Source organism: Heptranchias perlo, chromosome 1 (genome assembly GCF_035084215.1).
Source record: "Heptranchias perlo isolate sHepPer1 chromosome 1, sHepPer1.hap1, whole genome shotgun sequence".
Taxonomy (NCBI): Eukaryota; Metazoa; Chordata; class Chondrichthyes; order Hexanchiformes; family Hexanchidae; genus Heptranchias; species Heptranchias perlo.
In genome coordinates this window covers 58,486,708-58,508,698 of record NC_090325.1, presented here as the reverse complement: position 1 = coordinate 58,508,698, position 21,991 = coordinate 58,486,708, and the positions used below count along the sequence as shown (strand labels likewise).

Below are 21,991 nucleotides of genomic sequence, written 5' to 3'. Positions count from 1 at the left end.
GTCACTGTTCCAATTCATAATAATGTGAATCACCATCAAACAACCATTTCAAACTAATAATTAAAAAATGCCTTTTTCAGATCATATATAATAATATGATATAAATATAACCATTTCTTTCATGCTCCTTTACAATTTTGCTTCACTTTGATTGTAACATTTCAATGAACATATCTATTCCTGTCTAAATGTTGTACTATATATTTGATATTTGATCAAGGCTTGAATTAACTCGAAATTATGGACGAGTTATCCAACAATAAACTGCTCCATACAATATAACACCATCCAGCAGCAAATCTTTCCCTGTATTGTTTATATCCCTCACAAGTCGTTTTGGTCCCACATTTATCACACAGCATCTTCCCTATTTTGTAACTTTTTTTTCTCCCCCTCTTTCTGCAGAACTCTCTTCACCAAGCAATACCACAGGTGAAACACTTCTACATCTTTGTCAAAACAGCTCTTCAGCTGGCTGATAAAAAGTGTGTGGAGGTTACACCCATCACCTTGCCCACATTTGCCAGGTGTATCACACCTTACACCCTACTGTCTGAGGATCGCAACCTCACGCCTATGGCGGGTGGTGGTGGGCTTGCTCCATTTCCCACAGTACAGAGTGGGACAGAAAACATCACATTTATAATGTGGGCAGCTCTACACCGTAGGAAAATTTTGTTTTGTAGGGTCAGGCATAAGTATGAAAGGCTTTGAGCAGACTGCACTGTACCTCAGCAGCAGCAGGCTAAAACAGACAAAGAGCCGTCATTTTATGCGCAAATGCCACAGCAACTTCAGGCGAGAGGCAGATGCGCGATTAAACACAGAAGTCCAAAAGTTGCTGTCCGAAATGCACTGCTCCGCCATTAGCTTCGCGAAAACGGCATCTCGTTGTCTGCCTCATCATTGAAATGCATTGAATGGCGTGAAGTCGCTGTATTTGCGCAGCAGATACGAACTAAACTCACCACAGAAAGTTAAGTCTTATCCAGTTCAGTCTAAGTACCCTTTTAATGACATGATAAGTATTAATTACTGCCAATCAACCTCTCTGGCACTGAATATTAACTATTACATGTGTGTAGTCTCATTCCTTCAGTTTTAATTGTTATTGGACATTTTTAAAATGTCAAATTTTAAACAAAACATTTTTTTTTTAAACTTTTCCTTTCTGTCTCTTTTTTTCTCTCTCCCTTAATCCAATCTTTCTTTCCCTCTATTTATTTCTATTTGATTCGAAATTGAATTCACTCCCTCTTAACTTACACTTCCTTCTCAGTCCTTGTGCTGTTTATTTCTCAATCCTTCGACCTGATTGGTTAAGGAGATACACAGTTGCTTGCCCTGTTCACTTTAATCCCTTAGGGCAGAAATTATGCTCTATTTTTAATGCAATGGCAACATAATTCCAGTAGGGTGCAGATTTAAAGTGGGGCAAGTCCAAAATATTCTGAGCCGGGGTGGGGGGTGGGGGAGGGGAAGAGCACTTCTGCCCACCCTATTTATCTTTTGGCAGCAATATTTGGGGGGTGTCTGAAGGTGATCCCATCACAGGCACGTCAAAAAGGCCCAGAAGTGTCCATCCATGTTGCGCCACTACAAACATGGGTGCCCGCCCCTATTATTGAAACCATTCTGTTGTAGGATTTGGGGCGGGGTCGCAGTCATGTCAAAGTGGTATGGAGAAGTTCCACCCTGCTGCAGCACCAATGGCGCTGTTGGAATTTTAACCCTCTTTCATCTTGTGCACGTCTGTAGCATCGCATCTTTCAAGGTGTCACACCACAAAGTGTCACAGGTTGGGCAAGTCATGACTGTCTCAAAAAGCGGTTATAAAGTTACTCATGAGGTATCCAATTGACTAAATGTGAACAAATCATAAGTAGCAAAAAGCACTAATCATAGTATCAGAGTAGGTACACGCAGAAGACCACCATTCGGCCCATCATGCCGGCTAGTTTAAAAGAGCTATCCAATTAGTTCCATTCCCCTGCTCTTTCCCCTTCTAATATTTATCCAATTCCCATTTGAAAGTAACTATTTAATCTGCTTCCAACATCCTTTCAGATCATTACAATTCGCTGCGTAAAAAAATATTTCCTCATGTCGCCTCTGGCTGTTTTCCCTATCACCTTAAATCTGTGTCTTCTGGTACTAACCCTTCTGCCACTGGAAACAGTTTCTCCTTATTTACTCTGTCAAAACCATTCATGATTTTGAACTATCAAATCTCTGTTAACCATAACCTTCTCTGTTCTAAGGAGAACAACCCCAGCTTCTCCAGTCTCTTCACATAACTGATGTCCCTCATCCCTGACACCATTCGAGTAAATCTCTTCTGCACCCTCTCTAAGGCCTTGACATCCTTCCTAAAGAATTGAACACAATACTCCAGCTGAGGCCAAACCAGTGTTTTATAAGGGTTTAGCATAACTTCCTTGCTTTTGTACTCTCTGCCTCTAGCAATAAAAAAAGAGTCTTCTCAACTTGTCCTGCCACCTTCAAAGATTTGTGTAAGTGCACCCCTGGGTCTCTCTATTCCTGCACCCCCTTTAAAATTGTACCATTTAGTTTATATTGCCTCTCCTCATTCTTCCTACCAATATGCATCACTTCACAATTCTCTGCGATAAATTTCATCTGACGTGTGTCTGCCCATTTCACCAGTCTATATCCTATTGAAGTCTGTTACTATCCTCCACATTGAATAAGAAGGAGCTAGTAATACCATTCATAACAAAATAAACAAAAAAAAAAATCACTAAACTTGCCCATGAAACAACCCACATCATATGCTAACCAAGAATTAACAGGACCAGTGAGTTATAACTCCTGTTGACTGACAGACAATAACTTTGGGTGAATGTAATAGACCAGAATAAAAAGAGTTAATCAGGGAAGCAGCAGAAATCTTGCTGCTAATTTGAATGATTTAGAATATAAGAACATAAGAAATAGGAGCAGGACCCGGCCACTCAGCCCCTGGGCCCGCTCCACCACCCACAGGGCCTTGACCGATCCGAACTCAGCTTCATGTCCAATTTCCTGCCCGCTCCCCGTAACCCCTAATTCCCTTTACTTCTAGGAAACTGTCTATTTCTGTTTTAAATTTATTTAATGATGTAGCTTCCACAGCTTCCTGGGGCAGCAAATTCCACAGACCCACTACCCTCTGAGTGAAGAAGTTTCTCCTCATCTCAGTTTTGAAAGAGCAGCCCCTTATTCTAAGATTATGCCCCCTCGTTCTAGTTTCACCCATCCTTGGGAACATCCTTACCGCATCCACCCGATCAAGCCCCTTCACAATCTTATATGTTTCAATAAGATCTCCTCTCATTCTTCTGAACTCCAATGAGTAGAGTCCCAATCTTCTCAATCTCTCCTCATATGTCCGCCCCCTCATCCCCGGGATTAACCGAGTGAACCTTCTTTGTACTGCCTCGGGAGCAAGTATGTCTTTTCTTAAGTATGGATTTGATGGAGATTTGCTACTCGAACACTGCTATGCTTTGTTTTTAATATAAGGTCACAGAGCTTATTGTAGCTGCGTGAAATTTTAAGTTTTCATGCGAGAAACGTGATAATATAGTTTTTAAGACACAAGAACGTGCTGGGTGATAAAATAGTTGGTATTTACTGGTGCTAATTGTAAGGAAACCACTGTGTTAATTCAGCATAGGGGCAACATCTGCTCAAACAAATGTAGGCTGAAGCACAGAGTGGATCGCAAAGAGAGTGGATCATGAACTGAGAGGGAACTTGAGAACTTGGTGAGAGTGGGACTCTGTTAAAGCAGTGGGTGAATTGAAATTAAAATTTAATGTAGAACTTCAAAACTTTAAAAGAAACTGCAAGTTAGTGGCAGTTGACAGTTAACAGGCAATAAGCTGTAAGTGAGTTCCTGAATAAACGGTAGTTACTGTGTGCTAGAAGCTGATTGAGCAGTTATTAATGCTATTCTCAAATGGTGTACCAAGTAGAAGGTTATCTGCTGAAGCACAGAGCATGCATCGCGAATAGCATGGATCGTGAAACGAGTGGGAACTTGAGAATTTGGTGAGAGTGGGAATTAGGTACTAAATTTAAAAAAAACCAAAACAGACAAAAAAGTAATTATCTATAAATAATTACATTATTTAGTCGAGAGAAGCAGCGTGAGCACAAGGGGAAGAGCCCCAGGTATTGGTACGGGAGCGGGAGTGGAGCGGAGTCGGGAGATGGGGCACTGAGCACCAGGGGAGGAGCCCCGGGTATCAGTACGGAAACGGGAGGGAAGCGGAGTCGGGAGAAGGGGCACTGAGCACCAGAGGAGGAGCCCCAGGTATCAGTACGGAAACGGGAGGGAAGCGGAGTCGGGAGAAGGGGCACTGAGCACCAGGGGAGGAGCCCCAGGTATCAGTATGGGACCGGGAGTGGAGTGGAGTCGGGAGAAGAGGCACTGAGCACCAGGGGAGGAGCCCATTTCCCCATTCACTAAGAACACAGAGATTGAGATCACAGTGACGTCGCAGTGAACAGAGAGGGGGAGCTCTGAGAGACCTGGATTAAAAGGGTAAGTTAATTAGGGTAAGTAAACAGTAAGTAAATTATTATAATCGAGTATCCAAAGGGAGTTTAGGAAAAAAAGGTTTTTAAATATAATGGACGGGCAGCTGAGACCCATTGCCTGCAATTCCTGCGCCATGTGGGAACTTCAGGACGCTTCATGTGTCTGGAGGGCCACATGTGCAGGAAATGCCTCCAGTTGTTTGAGTTCAAGCTTAAGGGAGGCTGAAGGTTTCTGGGATCATACATTCCAGGAGGTGGTCACCCCGCACCCAGAGAGAGTTCAGGATCTCAAGTGGGTGGCCATCCGAAAGGATAGGAAGAGGCAGGCAGTGCAGGAATCTTCTGAGTGTGTTCCACTCTCAAACCAGTATTCCTCGAAGGAGTGCAGTCCTGAGCACAGCACCATGGTGCAAAGGGAGACACAGTGAAGTGTAGAAATGTAGTAGTCATAGGAGATTCGCTTGGGGGACAGACAGGCATTTCTGTGACCATCGACGTGAGTCCTGCGTGGTGTGTTGCTTCCCTGGTGCCAGGGTAAAGGACATCATGGAGAGGGTGTATAACATTCTGCGGGGGGAAGGGGAAGGGTAACAGCTAGAAGTCATGGTCCATGTGGGTACCAACGACATAGGAAAGAAAAGGGATATGGTCCTGCGGTTAGAGTTTCAGGGGCAAGGGAGGAAGTTAAAAAGCAGGAGCTTAAAAGGTAGTAATCTCTGGATTACTCCCAGTGCCACGTGCCAGTGAGTACAGAAATAGGAAGATAAGGCAGGTTAATGCATGGCTAGAGACATGGTGCATGAGGGAGGGCTTCAGATTCTTGGGGCATTGGGACCAGTTCTGCGGCATGAGGGACCTGTTCCAGACAGACGGGTTGCACCTCAACAGAGCTGGGACCAATGTCCTTGTGGGAAGGTTCACTAGTGCTATGGGGGAGGGTTTAAACTAATTTGGCAGGGGGATGGGTACCAGCATGTAGCATTAGAAAGGAGAAACAAGGTGCACGAAGGATTGGGAAAGACAGATAGAACTAGAGTAAGAAATAGTACAGTATTAGGTGGGATCAGGCTAAGAGAGAATACAGGAAGGTCTAAGAGGTTTAGAGTGCATATGTGTAAACGCACGAAGCGTGGTAAACAAGGTTGGTGAGCTGCAGGCGCAAATACCCACATGGGAATATGATGTCAAGGTGTTAACAGAGACCTGGCTCAAAAAAGGGCAGGATTGGGTACTAAATATTCCTGGATACAAGGTGTTCAGGAAAGATAGGGAAGGAAAAAAAGGATGGGGGTGGCCGTATTGATTAAGGAGAATATTGCAGTGCTGGAGAGGGAGGATGTCCTTGAGGGGTCAAGGACAGAATCTATTTGGTCAGAGTTAAGAAACAATAGAGATGCCATTACACCACTGGATGTATTCTATAGGCCACCAACTAGTGGGAAGGATATCGAGGAACAAATTTGCAGGGAAATTACACAAAGATGCAAGAACCATAGAGTCGTGATAATGGGGGACTTCAACTATCCTAATATAGACTGGGATAGTAATAGTGTAAAGGGAAAAGAGGGGGAGGAATTTCTGAAGTATGTTCAGGAGAACTTCCTTGATCAGTATGTTTCCAGCCCAACGAGGGAAGGAGGCATTGCTGGATCGGGTTCTGGGGAATGAGATGGGTCAAGTGCAGCAAGTGTTAGTGGGGGAACATTTAGGGAACCGTGATCATAGTATCATAAGGTTTAGATTAGTTATAGAAAAGGACAAGGAGCAATCCAGAGTAAAAATACTTAATTAGAGGAGGGCCAATTTCAGTAGGTTGAGAATGGATCTGGCCTGGGTAAATTGGAATCAAAGATTGGCAGGCAAAACTGTAATCGAACAATGGGCTGCCTTTAAAGAGGAGATGGTTCAGGTACAGCCGAGGTACATTCCCACGAGGGGGAAAGGTAGGGAACCAATGCCAGAGTTCCCTGGATGATGAAAGAGATAAAGTAAAATGAAGCAGAAAAAGGGGGCTTATGACAGATGTCAGGTTGATAATACAAGTGAGAACCAGGTTGAATATAGAAAGTACAGAGATGTGAAAAAGGAAATAAGAAGGGCAAAGAGAGAGTATGAGAATAGACTGACTGCTAACATAAAAGAGAATCAAAAGTTTTCTATAGACAAATAAATAGTAAACGGGTAGTAAGAGGAGGGGAGGTCCGATTAGGGATCAAAAAGGAGATCTACCCATGGAGGCAAAGGGCGTGGCTGAGGTACTAAATGAATACTTTGCATCTATCTTTACCAAAGAAGATGCTACCAAAGTCATAGTAAAGGAGGAGGTAGTTGAGATAGTGGGTGGGCCAAAAATTGGTAAAGACGAGGTACCAGAAAGGCAGGTTGTACTTAAAGTAGATAAGTCACCCGGACTGGGTGGGATACATTCTAGGTTGTTGAGGGAACTAAGGCTGGAATTTGCAGAGGTGCTGGCCATAATCTTCCAATCCTTCTTAAATATGGGAGTGGTGCCAGAGGTCTGGAGAATTGCAAATGTTACACCCTTGTTCAAAAAAGGATGCAAGGATAAACCCAGCAACTATAGGCCAGTCAGTTTAACCTCGGTGGTGGGGAAACTTTTAGAAATAATAATCCAGGACAAAATTAAGAGTCACTTGGACAAGTGTGGATTAATAAAGGAAAGCCAGCACGGATTTGTTAAAGGCAAATCGTGTTTAACTAACTTGATTGAGTTTTTTGCTGAGGTAACAAAGAGGGTTCATGTTGTGTATATGGAATTTCAAAAGGCGTTTGATAAGGTGCCACATAATAGGTTTGTCAGCAAATCTAAAGCCCATGGAATAAAAGAGGCAGTGGCAGCATGGATCCGAAATTGGCTAAGTGACAGGAAACAGAGAGTAATGGACTGGAGGAAGGTATATAGTGGTGTTCCCCAGGGTCGGTACTAGGACTACTGCTTTTTTTGATATATATTAATGACTTGGACTTGGGTGAACAGTGCACAATTTCCAAATTTGCAGATGACACAAAACTTGGAAGTGAAGTAAACAGTGAGGAGGATAGTAATAGACTTCATGAGGATACAGACAGGCTGGTGGAATGGGCGGACACATGGCAAATGAAATTTAACGCAGAGAAGTACAATGTGATCCATTTTGGCAGGAAGACCAAGGAGAGGCAATATAAACTAAAGGGTACAATTCTAAAAGGGGTGCAGGAGCAGAGAGACCTGGGGGTATATGTACACAAATCGTTGAAGGTGGCAGGACAGGTTGAGAAAACACTTGAAAAAGCATACGGAATCCTGGGCCTTATAAATAAAGGTATAGAGTACAAAAGCAAGGAAGTTATGTTGAACCTTTATAAAACACTGACTTGTTTGGCCACAGCTGGAGTATTATATCCAATTCTGGGCACCGCACTTTAAGAAAGGCGTGAAGGCCTTAGAGAGGGTGCAGAAAAGATTTACTAGAACGGTTCCAGGGATGAGGGACTTCAGTTACGTGGATAGACTGGAGAAGCTGGGGTTATTCTCCTTAAAGCAAAGAAAGTTGAGAGGAGATCTGATAGAAGTGTTCAAAATCATGAAGGGTTTAGATAAAGTAAATAAAGAGAAACTGTTCCCGTTGGCGATAGGGTCCAAAACTAGAGGACACAGATTTAAGGTGATCGGCAAAAGAACCAAAAGCGACATGAAGAAAATCTTTTTTACGCAGCAAGTAGTTATGATCTGGACTGCCCTGCCTGAAAGGGTGTTGGAAGCAGATTCAACTGTGGCTTTCAAAAAGGAATTGGATAAATACTTGAAGGGAAAAAATTTGCAGGGCTACGGGGAGGGAGCGGGGGAATGGGACTAACTTGATTGCTCTTACAAAGAACCGGCATGGGATCGATAGGCCAAATGGCTTCCTCCCGTGCTGTAACCATTCTATGGTTCTATGATAATAAAGTTTATGTAAAGTCTGGAGAACAAAAGGGAGTTGAGGACAGATAGTGCCAAAGTAGTAATAAGAAAAAATAAAGACTTGAAAGGTGCTGAATAAATGCATGACCTCAGCATTGATTGGGATAGGTTGCACTGTTGACTAAATGGCTGGGCTTAATAAGCCTGATGGCCTTTTCTTGCCTTTCATAGTGTTGACTGGGATAACTCTACTCCGATTTAGGCAGGGATCTCACAGACACGGTAGAGCACAAGGTATAACTTTATTAGTCCAAAGTCCACAAAGGCTTAGCAGAGTGTTACAATTATAGATTGATCATACGGCTATATTCTATTACAGGTTATCATAGAATTACATAGAATGCACAGCACAGAAACAGGCCATTCGGCCCAACAAATCCATGCTGGTGTTTATGCTCCACATAAGCCTCCTCCCTCCCTTTCAGCGTAACCTTCTATTCCTTTCTCCCTCGTGTGTTTATCTAGCTTCCCCTTAAATGCATGTATGCAAGTTGCCTCAACTACTCCTTGTGGTGCCATATTCTAACTCTCTGGGTAAAGAAGTTTCTCCTGAATTCCCTATTGGATTATTAGTGACTATCTTATATTTATGGCCACTAGTTCTGGTCTCCCCCGCAAGTGGAAACATCTTCTCTACGTCTCTCCTATCAAACCCTTTCATAATCTTAAAGACCTCTACCAGGTCACCCCTCAGTCTTCCCTTTTTGAGAGAAAAGAGCCCCAGCCTGTTCAATCTTTCCTGATAGGTATAGCCTCTCAGTTCTGGTATCATCCTAGTAAATCTTTTATGCACCTTCTCCAATACCTCCATATCCTTTTTATAATATGGAGACAAGAACTGTTCACAGTATTCCAAATGTGGTCCAAGCAAGGTTCTACACAAGCTTAACATAACTACTTTGCTTTTCAATTCTATCCCTCTAGAAATGAACCCAAGTGCTTGGTTTGCTTTTTTATGGCCTTATTAACCAGCATCGCTACTTTTAATGATTTGTGTATCTGTACCCTCAGATCTCTCTGCTCCTCTACCCCATTTAGACTCTATTTTTCCAAGAAGTATGTGGCCTCCTTATTCTTCCTATGTACCACCTCACACTTATCTATATTGAAATTCAACGTAACGTTCTATGATTTGGCAATTACATGTCCATTCTCCAAGTTTATTAATATCTTCATGTACTTTGTCGCAGTCCTCCTCAATATTAACCATACACCCCAATTTGGTGTCATTCGCAAATTTTGAAAGCGTACTTCCGATTCCCAAATCGTTTATGTAAACAGTGATCCCAGCACCGAACCCTGTGGAACACCACTTCCCACCCTTTGCCAGTCTGAGTAACCACCTTTAACCCCTACTTTCTGTTTTCTAGCCAGCTTGCTATCCATTTGGCTACTTGTCCCCTGACTCAACATGCTCTGACCTTGGTCATGAGTCTGCTATGCAGTACCTTATCAAAGGCCTTTTGAAAATCCAAATATATTACATCTACTCCTCGTCTACCCTTTCTGTTACTTCTTAAAAGAATTCAATAAGGTTGGTAAAGCAAGACCTTCGCTTTTGAAATCCATGCTGACTATTCTTTATTATATTTTCGGTTTCTAGATGTTTTTCTATTACATCTTTGAGTAAGGAGTCCTTTATCTTTCCTCCCACCAATGTTGAGCTAACTGGTCTATGGTTCCCTGGATTTGTTCTATCTCCCTTTTTAAATATAGGAATCACATTAACTGGCTGCCAGTCCTCTGGCACTATTCCTTTTGTGGAGATGCCGGTGATGGACTGGGGTTGACAATTGTAAACAATTTTACAACACCAAGTTTTCGTCCAGCAATTTTATTTTAAATTCACAAGCTTTCGGAGGCTTCCTCCTTCGTCAGGTGAACGATGTGAAAATGAATTTAAAATAAAATTGCTGGACTATAACTTGGTGTTGTAAAATTGTTTACAACTATTCCTTTTGTAATGAATTTTAAATATTATGTAATAGTGCCTCTGCTATCTCCTCCCTAACTTCTTTTAATATTCACTGATGCAATCCATCCCGACCAGAGGTTTTATCCTCTTAAAGTTTGATTAATTTATCAATTATCTCCCCCCTTTCTATCTTTTTTGATCTCTTCTTCTAATGTCATGCCCACCATATAAGTGCCCCTGGTAAATACTGAGGCGAAGTCATTATTTAATATTCCTGCCATTTCGCTGTCATTACCTGTGAGTTTATCAAGTGTATCCCTTAGTGGCCCAATCCCTATCCTGATTTTTCTTTTGTTATTTACGTGTCTGTAGAATACTTTACTATTTCTTTTTATATTCCTTGATAATTTAATTTCGTAGTTTCTCTGCCTTCCTTTTTTTGACTTCTTTCCTAACCTTTTTGTATTCTCTTTTCTCATTCTGTTATTTGTTGTCTATGTACTTAGTGTACACCTTTATCATTAGTTTCAATTTAGCCCTTATTTCTTTATTCATCCATGGTGTCTCATTACTGGCGAGTATGTTCTTGCTTTTTAGTGGGATATATTTCTCCTAGGCTCCACTGATCACAGTTTTAAATGTTTTGCATTCTTGCTCTATTCCTTGGTCAGTAAATTTTTCCAGTTTATTTTCCCTAGTTCTATTCTCATCTCCTTAAAATCAGCTTTTTTCCAATTTATTACTTTGGTCTTCGTCTTACTTATGTCCTTCTCAATCTTTATCTTAAACTGTACTGTGTTGTGATCCTATTGCCTAGACGTTCCCCCACACTTACTTCTCTTATTCTGTTCTGGTCATTTCCCATTACTAGATCCAGCAGTGCTTCCTCTCTTGTTGGGCATTTTACATACTGGGCAAGAAAGCAGTCCTGCACACATTGTAAAAATTCCATTCCCCGTACCTACCTCATCTTGCCAGTTTATTTGGGGATAGTTAAAATCTCCCATGTCTCCTATGTCCTTTACTCATTTCACATATTTGCTTACATATTTCTTTCTCCACCTCCTTTCCACTATTAAGTGGTCTGTAATATACCTCCATTAGCGTGATCGATCCCTTCTTATCTTTTATTTCAATCCATATGGATTGTGTTTCTATCCTTCTGTTAGTTATGTCCCTTTTTTCTACTGCCATTATGTTATTTCCATTTAGTACAGCTACTCCACCCCCCTTCTTCCTTCCCTATCCTTTCTGATTAAAACCTGCATTTTAATTGCCATTCCTGTTCTTTCTGTAGCCTTGTTTCAGTTATTCCTACTACATCTGGTTCCTCGCTACGGATTATCGGCTCCCGTTCCCCTGTTTTATTTTGGATGCTGTACAGACAGTTAAATTCATCTTTAAAAGTTGTTCCTTTTACTTTATTTTTAACAGTCCTTTTATAGTTCTGTTTCATCACTATATTTGTTATTTGGCCATTGATGTTATCTTTATTCCTTACCCTGATCTGAGCTTTACACTCATCTCCTGTTTCTATCATCTTAAGGCTTATGTTATTGCAACCAGATCCCTCCCCTATCTTGCTAGTTTAAAGCCTTATGCACAGCCCTATTTATCCTTTCCACTAGGACACTGGTCCCATTCCGGTTCAGGTACAGCCTGTCCCAGCGGTACAGCTCCTTCCTGTCCCAGTACTGGTGCCAGTATCCCATCAAATGGAAACTCTCCTTCCCACATCACTCTTTCAGCCACGCATTCACCTTTCCGAACGGCCTACCCCTATGCCAATTAGCACATGGCTCGGGTAGTAATCCTGAGATTACCACCAGTGAGGTCCTGCTTTTAATTTAGTTCCAAGCATCCGATATTCCCTTAGCAGGGCCTCTTCCTTGTTCTTCCTTATGTCATTGGTGCTGACATGGATTATGACAACTGAATCCTCCCCCTCCCTTTCCAAGTTCCTCTCCAGTTCCTCAGAGATATCCTTTACCTTTGCAGCAGGTAGGCAACACACCCTCCTGGACTCTTGGTTGCGACTGCAGAGGACACTATCTATCCCCCGATTATAGAATCCCCTACGACTAGAATCTTTCTATTCTGATCCTCCCCCCACCGCGCCCCCTCCCCCCGCCCCCTTGGACTGCCTCATACTCCACGGTGTCATGGTTAGCATTCTGGGCATCCTCCCTCGCCAGCGACGCCCACATCCCATGGATGAATATCAATTTTTATATTCATCCATGGGATGTGGGCGTCACTGGCGAGGCCTGCATTTATTGCCCATCCCTAATTGCCCTTGAGAAGGTGGTGGTGAGCCGTCTTCTTGAACTGCTGCAGTCCATGTGGTGAAGGTTCTCCCACAGTGCTGTTAGGTAGGGAATTCCAGGATTTTGACCCAGTGACAATGAACGAAATGCGATATATTTCCAAGTCAGGATGTGTGACTTGGAGGGGAACGTGCAGGTGGTGGTGTTCCCATGCGCCTGCTGCCCTTGTCCTTCTAGGTGGTAGAGGTTGCGGGTTTGGGAGGTGCTGTCGAAGAAGCCATGGAGGGTTGGTGCAATGCATCCCATGGATGGTGCACACTGCAGCCACGGTGCGCCGGTGGTGAAGGGAGTGAATGTTTAGGGTGATAGATGGGGTGCCAATCAAGCGGGCCACTTTGTCCTGGATGGTGTCGTGCTTCTTGAGTGTTTTTGGAGCTGCACTCATCCAAACAAGTGGAGAGTATTCCATCACACTCCTGACTTGTGCCTTGTTGATGGTGGAAAGGCTTTGGGGAGTCAGGAGGTGAGTCACTCGCTTCAGAATACCCAGCCTCTGACCTGCTTTTGTAGCCACAGTATTGATGTGGCTGGTCCAGTTTAGTTTCTGGTCAATGGTGACCCTCAGGATGTTGATGGTGGGGGATTCGGCGATGCTAATGCCATTGAACGTCAAGAGGAGGTGGTTAGACACTCTTGTTGGAGATGGTCATTGCCTGGCACTGTCTGGCACGAATGTTACTTGCCAGTGAGGGTAGCAAGGGCACAGAATGTAACTGTGGGTGGGGGACTTTAATGTCCATCACCAAGAGTGGCTCGGTAGCACCACTACTGACCGAGCTGGCCGACTCCTGCCAGATTGGCTGCTGCAGGTGGTGAGAAAGCCAACACGAGGGAAATACTTATTTGACCTCGTCCTGACCAATCTACCTGTCGCAGATGCATCTGTCCATGACAGTATTGGTAGGAGTGACCACCGCACAGTCCTTGTGGAGAATAAGTTCCGTCTTCATACTGAGGACACCGTCCATCGTGTTGTGTGGCACTACCACCGTGCTAAATGGGAGAGATTCAGAACAGATCTAGCAGCTCAAAACTGGGCATCCATGATGCACTGTGGGCTATCAGCAGCAGCAGAATTGTATTCCAGCACAAACTGTAACCTCATGGCCCAGCATATTCCTCACTCTACCATTATCAACAAGCCAGGGGATCAACCCTGGTTCAATGAGGAGTGTAGAAGAGCATGCCAAGAGCCGCACCAGGTGTACCAAAAAATGAGGTGCCAACCTGGAGAAGCTACAACACAGGACTACATGCATGCTAAACAGTGGAAGCAGCATGCTATAGACAGAGCTAAGCGATCTCACAACCAACGGATCAGATCAAAGCTCTGCAGTCCTGCCACATCCAGTTGTGAATGATAGTGGACAATTAAACAACTAACAGGAGGAGGAGACTCAGTGAACATCCCCACCCTCAATGATGGTGGAGTCCAGCACATGAATGCAAAAGACAAGGCTGAAGCGTTTGCAACCATCTTCAGCTGGAAGTGCCGAGTCGATGATCCATCTCGTCCTCCTCCTGAGATCCCCACCATCACAGAAGCCAGTCTTCAGCCAATTCGATTCACTCCACGTGATATCAAGAAACGGCCGAGTGCACTGGATACAGCAAAGGCTATGGGCCCCGACAACATCCCAGCTGTAGTGCTGAAGACTTGTGCTCCAGAACTAGCCGCACCTCTAGCCAAGCAGTTCTAGTACAGCTACAACACTGGCATCTACCCGACAATGTGGAAAATTGCCCAGGCATGTCCTGTCCACAAAAGGCAGGACAAATCCAATCCGGCCAATTACTGCCCCATCAGTCGACTCTCAATCATCAGCAAAGTGATGGAAGATGTCGTCGACAGTGCTATCAAGCAGCACTTACTCACCAATAACCTGCTCACCGATGCTCAGTTTGGGTTCCACCAGGACCACGCGGCTCCAGACCTCATTACAGCCTTGGTCCAAACATGGACAAAAGAGCCGAATTCCAGAGGTATCCTCACAGGTATCAAGTACCTTGTACCCGTTGGATAGGGCCAGTGTCTGCGGGACCTCCTTCCTTATGTGTTGGAGTGTCTCTAACTCACAGTTCAGCTTAAAGGGCTCAATTTTAAAACATAAGTCCGGGTGCATTGGGGCAATTAAAGCCGGCGGGACAATATTTAAACCAGCAATTCACCCAAAGTCATTAAAAAATGAATAAATGTAATATACAATGAAGGCAAGCGATTTCAACGCCGCCTCAACGTGTTTCCCTTGCTGTATGAAACACGGCATTGGAAAGTTGTTGGGTTTCAGCCGGCAGCCATTTGGCCATTTCAATCCCTGTTTGACAGATGGGGAGAAAAGGTAAGTTATTGCAGCAGGGCACTCAGGCAAACTTTTGACTGGAAGTTCTTTGTGCTTAGACTGAAAATTCTTGGTTTCCACTCAGAATTGTTCTGTTTACACATATTTACCAGCTTTTCAGACCCCCTCAAACTGACACCATCAGGATGGGGGGACGTGATGGCTGCATTCACCAGTACATCTGAGGACGAGGAACATTACCATCCTCACCAGGCACGGTGTGCACTTCCGCCACTTGGAGTTCCACATCACAGTGCTGCGCCTCAGGCACCTGCACAAGAGCACGGAGGGAAACATCAGAGGGACCAACGTCGCAGGAGGCACTACCCTCGTCAGAGGATCTACAGACTGAGGCTCAGCTTCCTGGACTTCTCTGAGGAGCAGTGCACACGGAGGCTGAGAGTGAATCGCCAGGTGATCGCAGATATCTGCAGCCTCCTTCATGGAGAGCTGCTCCCGGCTGGGCCTGGCGGCATCTCATTACCCATCACTGTTAACGTCACCACTGCCCTCAACATCTTCACCTCCAGATCATTCCAGGGTGCCACTGAAGACATCGCCGGGGTCTCTCAGTCGTCTGCACAGAAGTGCATAAGCCAGGTCACCGATGGTTTGTTTCGCAGGGCCTCGCAACATGTCAACTTCCCCATGGACGACCTCAGACAAACGGAGAGGGCAGTGGGAGTCCACTCTGCGGCTGGCTTGCCATGTGTACAGGGTGCAATCGATTGCATGCATACAGCATGAGCCAGGACTGTTCATCAACAGAAAGGGGTATCACTCCATCAACATTCAGCTCGTTTGTGACCACCGCAAAAGATTTCTGCGTCATATACCCTGGCAGCTGCCATGATTCATTCATTCTGAGGGAATCCAACCTCTTCCACGCACCAAACTGCCTTAAGGGCTGGGTCCTCGGGGACAAGGAGTACCCCCTGCATACGTGGCTGATGACACCTCTGAGGAACCCCATCAGCGTCGATACGACGACAGCCACATCACCACAAGGTCTGTAATTGAACATGCGATAGGACTGCTGAAGATGCGATTTCGATGCCTCGGTGGTTCAGGGGAAGTGCTTCGAAAAGCAACAGCGAGAGTGAGTCGCATTTTGGTAGTGTGTTGTAACCTGCACAACATGGCTTAGCAGAGAAGGGTACTGGTTGATAAGGCCCCATGCCCTCATCCAGCATCCATATCTGCAATCAACAATGAGAAGGAGGAGGAGGAGGAGGACAAACTCATGGGCAGAGCAGCGGCTCATCAGGCTACTCGTGAGGCCAAGGAGTCACTCATATGTGGACGGTTCTCATAAGATCAGAAAGTGATAATAGTCCAGTCCTCACACCACCTGGAAAGAGCAGTGCCCACACCAGCAGCAACCCCCCCAACCCTGCACAAAACAGTCCTGCAACTACACAGACACCCACTATAAAGTCATCCATTGGGTGGCATCAAGCCGTCGCCGTTCATGGTGAAGCACATGAAAGAGCGCTATCACAAAAGGCAGTCAAGAATGGGGAAGATGTAGCAGTCGTGGTGAGAATGATAACATTTAATGTGACTTTAACAAAAACCAAATATAAATGAAAAACATGACAGTCTGTCAGACACCCTTGTGCATACTCTTTGTGATCACAAATCCTTAGCCTTTCTCTTCCTACTACTTCTACGTGGTTCATCTCCTGTGGCTGCAGCAGAGGTAGTGGCAGGTTCCTCATGTCCATGGCCGGACTGCTTAGATGCTTTCGGCCTACGCCCGTGAGGGACCCTCCAAAGACTGCTCCACCTGCATCCGCAGGGGCAGACTCAACCACCTGGAGAGGAGGCAGCATTGCGGGTACTGGTTGAGAGGGAGGCAACGGGTGAGACGTGGGAGCGCTTTGAGTACCGTCCCCACTTCCATGTCCCCTTTCGCCATCATCCCTCTCCTGGACCAGGTTCACATCACTCCTACTACCCTGATGGAGAATAGGTTTGTAAAGTTTCTGGCTGCCTGTTTAAGGCAGCAGAATATTGTTCACAGTGAGTCCAAACGGCCATTGTCAGGACCTGAATGGACTCATTTGTGAGCTGTGCTTGAAGCTCAATGGAGGCTAGCCTTCTCTCCATCGCAGACATTCCTGCACTTACCTGCGACATTATCTCAGACATTTCAGCAGTTGCATGCGACATATCTCAGACATTTCCTCATGTCCCTGTGACACTATCTCAGAGATTCCCTCATGTACCTGTGCCACCATTCCACTAATGCAGAGTTGGACTCCTCCAGTACACCTGTGGCACCTGTTCCAGTACCTCGCAAATGTGCTGCTGTCCCTCGATCATTCTCCTTTTAAAGGATGGCCCCTGGGGTTTAGCAGCTGCGTCCAGCAGAGCAGAGCCTGGAGATGAGTGCATCCACTGACGCGGACTCCCCACAGCTGCCCCTGCCACCAGTCTCCGCTCGTGCTCACTTGTGTGTGGTGACTCACCAGGTGCCAACCCAACTGACTGAGGACTAGGACCCACCGAGGTGTGAGAATCTGCACTGGTGGATGGCTCGCTAAGATGTTACGGTGCACCCTCAGAGGCCGTCAGCTCCTCTGAGGAATCGCCCTCTCCCGTCACTGCGGTCACTGAACAGCCTGGAAGAGAACAGAAGGCAATATTAAGCATAATCATAGATATATCATGTTGCGGTGAGCATACTGAGGTGTTCAACATGCCAATCAATATTAACATCAATTCATGTTGTGCGTAATGAATGTTAAAGTTGTGTCACCAGACGTTTGTGGGGTGCCAGTCTCGACGTCCCCAATGGACAGGCAATGTAGGATGCAGCTGATCTCCAGGGCCACCTCCTCCGCCTCTGTGAGGACCACTATTTGTTGTGGCCCCCCTCCAGTCCTCGCCCTCTTGCGTGCATTTTGCGCTCTCTTCTCCTAGAAAGGGAGAAAGTACAGACGTGTGAGTGAGTGATGGTGAAGTGGTCAGCTGACCGTGAAAGAGGTGCATCAGAGGGTGAGTATCAGAGAGAGACATCACATTGGATCAGGATTGGGGTGAGTGGTAGTGGTGGGGTCACAAATAGGGAAGTGAGGAAGTGCTCAGGAAGTGAAGGTAAGTTGAGGATGAGCCTTAAGTGGGTGTGAGGAGTGATGTGATGGAGTAGTCTTGGCAGTACAGAATGAGTGCAGGGGGAGGTGATATGCAACATGGAATGCAGGAGAATCAGTAAGAGTACTTACTTTTGCTGACCTAGTTAGGTCATTGAAACACTTCCTGCACTGGACCCAGGTGCAGGATATGTTGTTGCTGTTGGTGACCTCCCCTACCACCTTGAGCCAGGCCTTCTTGGTGGCAGAGGCAGGGCGCTTCCTCCTGTTGGCCGGGTAAAATAATTCCCTTCTCCTCCTCCTCACACCAGCCAGTAGCACCTCAAGTGAGGCATCGCTGAATCTTGGAGCAGCCTTGCCCCTGTGTCTTCTTGCTCGTTGCTCCAGCAAAATCCATTGGAGCAATGGCCCTTTAAATCTAGGCACTCCAGCTGACAGCCTGTCATGCAGGTGCGCAGTCCGCCCACTGCACAGCTTTCGGATGGCAAACTCAGAAACAAGGTTAAGGGGCTCCAATTAAGGCGCGATAGCATGGGGAACGCTAAGTCTTTATTATTCGCGTTTGCCGCGCGTCCATTGACCCCCCCCCCGCTGCCATCCCACTGCCATTTTAAAATCGTACCCAAATCTGAGTCGGAGTGTCTCAAGGCAGAGACATTTACTGCAGATGTGGCAATCTGGGACAGTCTCGCTGTCCACAAACTCCCACGTATTACAGTCCCAACACACAGCCTGTACTGCCATTTCAAGTTTTTATTTATTTATCAATAGTTTATTTCTAGGATTAATAGAATTACTTGAGATGTAGATTATATTTAGTAAATGGATTTAGCTTGAATTCAAAATAATTAATAATTAGTCTTTTTATTTTATGTATTTTTTTATTTGAGTTTTAAAAGTTGACAGACCAGTTTATAGTCCATTAGTTTAAAATCACTTAAGGAAACACCTCCTTCCCCCTCTGCACCAAATTCCCACTTTAACAAATTCCCAGATGAAAGTCTACACTCTGTTAGCAATTCACTCCATTAGAAGTTCACTCTTTCTCCTTAGCATGTTCTGTGCTTTATCACATACTCACAACCCAGGACACCTCATCTGTTCTCCCATGATGTTGACTAACTAGTCTTATTCAGCTTATTTATTTATACGGTTTGATATTAACTCCTCTCTTGAAACAAAGGAACAGCAGAAATCATACTAACTCTTCTCTTAGAACAAAGGAACTTCTTAGATGCAAAGATCTGACAATGTTTGTAGCTTATTTCTCAACACATAGGAACATAGGAATTGCTGGACAAACTAAGACCAAGGTCCATCTAGTTCCCCTTCTACTATCCTGGTAGTCGCTTGATATCACGTGATATCAAGAAACGGCCGAGTGCACTGGATACAACAAAGGCTATGGGCCCTGACAACATCCCGGCTGTAGTACTGAAAACTTGTGCTCCAGAACTAGCTGCGCCTTTAGCCAAGCTGTTCCAGTACAGCTACAACACTGGCATCTACCCGACAATGTGGAAAATTGCCCAGGTATGTCCTGTCCACAAAAAGCAGGACAAATCCAATCCGGCCAATTACCGCCCCATCAGCCTACTCTCAATCATCAGCAAAGTGATGGAAAGTGTCGTCGACAGTGCTATAAAGCAGCACTTACTCACCAATAACCTGCTCACCGATGCTCAGTTTGGGTTCCGCCAGGACCACTCAGCTCCAGACTTCATTACAACCTTGGTCCAAACATGGACAAAAGAGCTGAATTCCAGAGGTGAGGTGAGAGTGACTGCCCTGGACATCAAGGCAGCATTTGACCGAGTGTGGCACCAAAGAGCCCTAGTAAAATTGACGTCAATGGGAATCAGGGGGAAAACTCTCCAGTGGCTGGAGTCATACCTAGCACACAGGAAGATGGTAGTGGTTGTTGGAGGCCAATCATCTCAGCCCCAGGGCACTGCTGCAGGAGTTCCTCAGGGCAGTGTCCTAGGCCCAACCATCTTCAGCTGCTTCATCAATGACCTTCCCTCCATCATAAGATCAGAAATGGGGATGTTCGCTGATGATTGCACAGTGTTCAGTTCCATTAGAGTGCATGTCCAAGATCCCTGAAGATAGCAGGACAGTTAGATAAGGTGGTTAAGGCGGCATAAGGAATGCTCTCCTTTATTAGCCGAGGCATAGAATATAAAAGCAGGGATGTTATGCTGGAACTGTATAAAACATTAGTTAGGCCACAGCTTGAGTACTGTGCACAGTTCTGGCCACATTACAGGAAGGATGTAATTGCACTAGAGAGGGTGCAGAAGAGATTTGTTGCAGGAGTTCCTCAAGGCAGTGTCCTAGGCCCAACCATCTTCAGCAGCTTCATCAATAACCTTCGCTCCATCATAAGGTCAGAAATGGGGATGTTCGGAGATGATTGCACAGTGTTCAGTTCCATTCGCAACCCTTCAGATAATGAAGCAGTCTGAGCCCTCAAGCAGCAAAACCTGGACAACATCCAGGCTTGGGCTCTTACAAGTAATATTCGCGCCAGACAAGTGCCAATGACCATCTCCAACAAGAGAGGGTCTAACCACCTCTCCTTGACATTCAACGGCATTACCATCGCCGAATCCCCCACCATCAACATCCTGGGGGTCACCATTGACCAGAAACTTAACTGGACCAGCCATATAAATACTGTGGCTACAAGAGCAGGTCAGAGGCTGGGTGTTCTGCGGCGAGTGACTCACCTCCTGACTCCCCAAAGCCTTTCCACCATTTACAAGGCACAAGTCAGGAGTGTGATGGAATACTCTCCACTTGCTTGGATGAGTGCAGCTCCAACAACACTCGAAGCTCGACACCATCCAGGACAAAGCAGCTCGTTTGATTGGCACCCCATCCACTCGAAACATTCATTCCCTTCACCACCGGCACACAGTGGCTGCAGTGTGTACCATCCACAGGATGCACTGCAGCTACTCGCCAAGGCTTCTTCGACAGCACCTCCCAAACCCCCGACCTTTACCACCTAGAAGGACAACAGCAGCAGGCACATGGAAACAACACCACCCGCACGTTCCCCTCCAAGTCACACACCATCCCGACTTGGAAATATATTGCCGTTCCTTCATCGTCGCTGGGTCAAAATCCTGGAACTCCCTACCTGACAGCACTGTGGGAGAACCTTCACCACACGGACTGCAGCGGTTCAAGGCGGCGGCTCACCACCACCTTTCAAGGGCAATTAGGGATGGGCAATAAATGCTGACCTCGCCAGCGATGCCCACATCCCATAAACGAATATAAAAAAGAACAAACAACATTAATGGAGTTGTTGACTAATCATGGCAATCAATCAATTAGTCTACAACAGACAGAGACACGAGGGGCATGATTTTAGCCTGGAGCCAGGAAGGGGGAGGGGGAGGATGGAATTCCTGATGGGAAACCTGGAAGTACGGGTTTCCCGGACGTCTGTACAATTTTGACGCAAGGGCCTCGTTTTTTTTTGCCGGTTTCCTGCCTGACAGTCTAGCCTGATTGACAGGCTGGCTCTCAGAGGGGAGAAGAGCCAGGAAATACGTGTTCAGGAAAGTGTTAGATGGGGGAGGGGGGGTCGGGGGTCACAGGGAGGGGGGCTCAGATCAGTCAGTCATCGGGGGGGGTCGGGGATCATCGCAGGATCAAAGATCATAGGGGGTGGGGGTCTCCCACAGGTAGGCTAGTTGGATCTGGGGGAAGCAGTGCTATGAAGGCACTCACCTACAGTTTCGGGCCATCTCGCTTCCTCTCACGTGACGTGAAAGAGAAGGCCC

General features: G+C 45.6%; 1 protein-coding gene across 6 annotated transcripts in view; it reads right to left on the bottom strand.

Annotated features, from left to right (window-relative positions):
* rusc2 (RUN and SH3 domain containing 2) overlaps positions 1-21,991 on the bottom strand; it is a 161,683-nt gene that overhangs the window by 78,468 nt on the left and 61,224 nt on the right. The window lies entirely within an intron of this gene.